Below are 6,000 nucleotides of genomic sequence, written 5' to 3'. Positions count from 1 at the left end.
TTATGTAAGCAAATGGAATGAAACATGATCGTATGGTAACAACAATGAATTAAATGTTATGTTTATATATATATATGGTTGAATTCATATTTATCATGAACGAGTATGCTAACTTGAGAGTTTGATGGTGTTATATAGGCTTTATTAATCTTATGGCATTGGTAAAGGTTTATATAATTTTGTAAAGTTCATTATTGAAATGGAATATTATGTTTAAAATTTATACGAACTTACTAAGCAATCATTGCTTATATAGGTATTATCCTTTACTTTACAGATTATCGGTGGCTCGATCAGTTGGAAGTTTTTTGGAGATCTATCATATTATCCAGTGGACAATTTGGTAGATTTTGAGTAATTTGGTTAAGGTTATAGTGGCATGTATAGGGTGATTTGTAATGGTATTTTAGTATGTATAAGCTTTGGAAAGCTATGTTGGTTTGGGACACCTTGATGCCTTACCAAATTATGTGATTTTGGTTATTTAAAGTACTTGTTGATATGAATATCTTGGCATGTTGATGATGGTTTGAAAATGGATACTTGTGACATGTTTTAGTTCATATTTGAGCTAAGTTTGTATGTATGGAAAATGAAAATACTAACATGTATAGGTGGACTTATGTTTAAAGTTTGGTTTGAATGCTAATTGTTGGTCTTGGTTTGTATATATACATGTTGGTAGTATGGTACCATTTGGAAATGGTTGATTTGGGTCATTTATGTGATTTTGATGAATGTGAGTAATGTTTTAAATGGTAAGTTCATATGGAAATGGTATAGGTCCTGTATGGTATGTTTTGAAATGGTAGTAATGTGATGCAATGTGCATATGTTAGGTATATTTGTTTGATTTTGATTTTGATTCGAGGTGCCTTGTATGTCATATTGGTTGAATGGAATTTGGTCATTTGAATTGGTCATGTTATATATGTTTTGGTATGTATATGATGCCTTGGTCATATGTGCAAAAGATGTTTAGGTACAAGCTTGAAAGGGGTGATGGAAATGACTTGATTTTGGCCAATTTCATGTCCCATGACCTAAGACACGGGTGTGTGTCTCATCCGTGTGTAACACACGGCCACGCGATACGGCTGTGTGATCCCTGTAGGTTTTAAAGGTTACAAGTCAAGCAGTTGCACGGTCTAGCACACAGCTTGGTACACAGACGTGTGTGGCCATTTTGAGTGTTACACGGCCTGGCACACGAGAGTGTGGCTTGGTCATGTGACCTAACTCAGAGAGTTACACGGGCACGGACACGGGTTGGGACATGGCCGTGTGTCCCTATTTCGATTGTTACATGACCTGAGACATGAGCGTGCGTCTCACTGTGTGAGTCACACGGTTATGCCACACGACGGTGCGACCCCTGCAGTTTAAAATTTTTAACTTTTTCCTCAATGTTTCTAAAGTGATGCTAAGGACTCGAGGGCTTGATTAAGGGACAATATGCATATATATGATTGAATTATGCTATGATTACATTAATGATTGGAAATTTATGTTTTTATGTTACGTTTTTACGGTAATGCTTCGTAATCCTATTTCAGTGATGGATATGGGTTAGGGGTGTTACAAGATGATACTTTTGTTTTATCTAATTTAACCTTAATTTACTTAATTACCAAATTAACCTTTAAAAAAATTAATAATTTTAACAAAACCATGTCCATAAACATCCAATATCCATTAAATTGGTCTATTTTCCATCCAAGTCTCTTAGATTAAAATTTCATAGCTATTTGACACCTTTGACTAATAGAATTCTACTTTTGTACTTTTTACGATTTAGTCCTTTTCACTTAATTAATCATGTAAACATCAAAATTTCTTAACGAAATTTTAATACGACCTTACTAAAATCCCATACACATTAAAATAATAATAAAATAATAACTTACTCATCAAATTTGTGGTCTCAAAATCACTATTCCAATTTCACTGAAAACAGACTATTATTAGTGCAATGTGCTTTACCATTGCACCCAACCACTTCTTAGAGAAAGGTAGCTATAAAGGTAAGGGAGATTGAGTTCTAAGGATAAGTTCTTAAGGTTGCTAGATGGGAAAATTTCTTTTCTTCATCGTTTCTTAAGGTACTTATAGGGGCAAAGCTTCATGTTTGGTAGTGCAATGTCATCGACAGTATGGGTGGTTGATACGAGTCACAAAGGCCCAACCCAAGCTTAAGAAGGTGATGGGCTCAAATCAAGAAAATCAAGATTCACTTTCTTGTTTTCAAGAAAATCAAGAAATCGAATCTTGGCCCAATTTTGCTGTTCGGAGCGATTTCAAGAATCAAGAAAATCAAGATTTCAAATCTTGGAAATCTTGGTCCAAGAAACCGAATCTTGCAGCCAAAGCGCGTTGGATCTCCATTACGAGCGTCAACGACCCAATTTCGGTAGGAGATGGATCACAAGCCCAAATTCTTGAAGGCGAGGCCCAATAACCAAAATCCAGCCCAATCAAGAAATTTCTTCATACTTAGTTGAAAATCAGGCCAAAATGTCAAAGGGCCCAATTTGTAAACATCTTTCTTGTTTAATTTAATTTTTTAATCTTTAGGAGCATTACATGTAAAATTCGGCCCAAAACAGCCCATATAAGTGCATGGCCGAATTTACCTTGTTATTTTATTAATTAGGTTTAATTTTTTATTAGTTACTTGTGAGATTAGGATTTGTTGGAGGCCTATATAAGCATTGGCCAGCCACCCTTTGTAAAAACATCTTATTATTATTTTTTCTATCAAATTTCAGATTTGTTGAGTGCAGAATTTTCTTTGGGGTTTTCTCCAAGAATTCTCTCTTGAGTTTTCTTTAGAAGTTGTTTTAACAATATTTTGACTGTGGGAGCCATCTTCAACATTCTTCTTGCCATCGATATTCTTTGGAGGGGAGATTAGAGCCGTTTGAAGAGATTTGTGAAATCTTTCGGGATTTCAAGGATCTTTAGGACTTATCCTTTAATTCTTGCTGTTTTCGATTTCTTTCTTTACTTTTCTTTGCTTATACTTGTGCCGATTTCTCATCTAATATTTTGCTGTTCTTGTTTGTTTTCCAGCATTGATTAAACTCAAGATCTCATCGTTTAAGTTGTTCTCCTATTGGCAGCACCCATTCGAACCCAAAAATCCCCAATTCCTAGGGTTTGGCCGATTGGATTTCTTTCAATTTGGGAATCAATTGTTTGCTGGAAATTGGGCATTCTTGGCCGAATCAATTCCTTGGCAGATTCGCATCTTTTCTTTCTTCTCAATTTCGTTTGATTCATCGATTCTATTTCTTTTCTTCTTGCTGCTCTTTTAATTGAATTTGGGAATTTTAAATTCAAATCTGATTCAATTTAATCTTAATCTTTGTTTTTGATTTCAGATCTGTTCGTCTAGGATCTTTCGTAGGAGTTTCTCGTGACTTGGCAACTCGATCTTGGTCCGCGCGCATTCCGTATCATTTGGTATCAGATTTTGGGCGTTTTGGGTGTTCTTGGTTGATTTCTAAACTGATCTCAATATTTTAAAGCAAAAACAGCAGTTTTACCCAGAAAAATCTTTCAAAAAAAATTTATTTGAGTGGGTAAACGTTGTCAAATTGATCTGAAATTTTACATACATATTTGTGGCACTGTGATTGAATATAAAAAAATTATTCCCGCAAAAAAATCAGTCAAAAAAGTCAAAAAATCGAAAAAAAGACGAAATCCAATAAAAATTTTAAAAAAATTCAGCGGGTTGAGTTTGGTGCCCAAAATTTCAGATCAAAAATTAAATATTTAAGGACATTCGAGATTTAATTTTGTGATTTTTTGAGATCGGGAACACCTCGAACGAAGTTGTCAAGGTACTCCACAGTTTTTCGGGTTTTCTGTTTTCAGCAATTTTTATTGATTCTTAGCTGTAGGTTTTCATTTGTTTGCTTTTTATTATCCTTTTAAAATATCTAACATCTGCTTGTTTCTTGTGTTAGTAGGATTTAAACGTGTGCACAATCCTTCCTCGGTGCAACACGAATCACTTGGTGTCTCGTCAGTTTTTGGCATCCTAGTGCAAATTAGGATTCTTTGGTAGTTTGGTTCACACTCTCTAATTGGTTGATATAAACTCTGATAAAGAACTCACAAGATTGAATTCGACCTCATTGAGAATTTGATTTTTCTTTTTGAGTGATTAATGGTGAGGTTTGCTAACTTTTATTTTTGAGTGTTGAGTGTTTATTTTTTACAGGTTTTGAAGATGTCTAAAGGTGATAATAATGATGCACTTATGAAAGTCCAACAACAGTTAGACAGACATACTACTGCAATCACACAAATAAATGCTACACTTCAAGCATTGAATACTACTTTGAATGAGGTACGAGTGAATCAAAAACATCAATATCGAGATCCAATTAAGGAAGATAGGGATAACCAGCCCCATAGGTGCAACCCTCAACGTGTCCCTAGAATGGATGATGATTTTCATGATCATGGACAATCATCTTTGGCAAAACCAAAGAGCGAGCAGCAACGAGAACATCTCTTTCATACTCGCTGCCATGTACAAGGTAAGCTTTGTAGAGTTATTATTGATGGTGAAAGTTGCTCGAACATAGCCAGCACGACGATGGTGGAAAAGCTTTGCTTAATCACTACCAAGCATCCACAACCTTATCAACTACAAGGGCTTAGCAACGAAGGCCAATTTAGGGTCACTCAACAAGTGCGCATTGCCTTTTCTATCGGTAAGTATTAAGACGAAGTTGTGTGCGACGTAATGCCTATTCAAGCCTGCCATTTGTTGCTAGGAGAACCATGGCAACTGGATCGAAAAGTCACTCACGATGGTCGTACCAATAGGTATTCTTTCAAGCATCAAGGAAAGAAACTTACCTTAGTGCCGCTCACTCCGGAACAAGTCCATGAGGACCAAATCAAACTGAGAAATTCTGTTAAAACAAGTGAGGAAAAAGAAAAAGAGAATGAAAAAGAGCAAAAAGAGATTGAGAGTGAAAAGGAATGTGAAACAGAAAAGAAAATTGAAAAAGAAGTTGAAGAAAGAAGAGAAAATGAGTTAGAAAAAGAAACAAAAGAAAAAGACGAGGAAAGGCTAGTGAGGAATGTTTCCACTAACCAAGATATGAATTTTTCTTGTGTTGCTACTTTTCAGGTTCCCGAAAGATCGAAAGATAACTTTCAACTTCAATACCTCTCAAATGAAAGACGCTTTCATACGATCAACTTAGGCAAAGATGAAATCACACTACATGATCCCGAAGGTAAGCGAGGTAAGGAAATTTTAGAAACCGAGTCCAGTGCAGATTTGAAAATTATTAATAAAACTTTTGGTGACTTAGTTCTTAAAAGATCCCCTCATTTTGATTCGATTAATTGTTACTCTTCGATTGTGGTTGATAAAGTCATTATGAAAAGAAGCGTGATTTGTTATTCTCTTTATTTACCTTGTGTAAAATCCTCGAATTTGTCCAAATCTGTTTTGGAGAATAAGGTAACGAAATTTTCCAAATTTGTTTTCAATTTATATTCGTGCCTTAAACAGTTTATGTGGTTGTACATGAAGTTTGAGTTCCATTTGACAAAGGTTAACTCAACAACGGAGATTCGACTACACTATGCCCCCGATGAGCGAAGGTTTGTTTTAAATGAAAAAGGTAAAATCGACCATTATTCTTTTGCTTATCAAGGCAAGATGCTTGAAACCTTTGAAACACTTTTGTACTCCTCGGATAGCGACAAAGATCGTGTTGATGAACACTTAGATCGAAACGTGCTTGACTGTCCTATTTTATTTATTGATGATAAATCTATTTTGATGGTTGATAAAAAGATTCTTGTTTTTGATAATGCATGTGTGAGTGAATCTATAGATCGTCGATTAATGCATGGTAATCTGAATCTATCCATTCATATGCGTTATACCTGTTCTATTATGCTTATAATTGGACTACAAGCTTGTTTGTGTTGCTATTTACTATTTCATGGCTATTCTTTTCA

The sequence above is a fragment of the Gossypium hirsutum genome, chromosome A05, assembly GCF_007990345.1.
Source record: "Gossypium hirsutum isolate 1008001.06 chromosome A05, Gossypium_hirsutum_v2.1, whole genome shotgun sequence".
NCBI classification, from domain to species: Eukaryota; Viridiplantae; Streptophyta; class Magnoliopsida; order Malvales; family Malvaceae; genus Gossypium; species Gossypium hirsutum.
The sequence above is the reverse complement of the archived record's forward strand: the minus strand, read 5'-3'. Positions refer to the sequence as shown.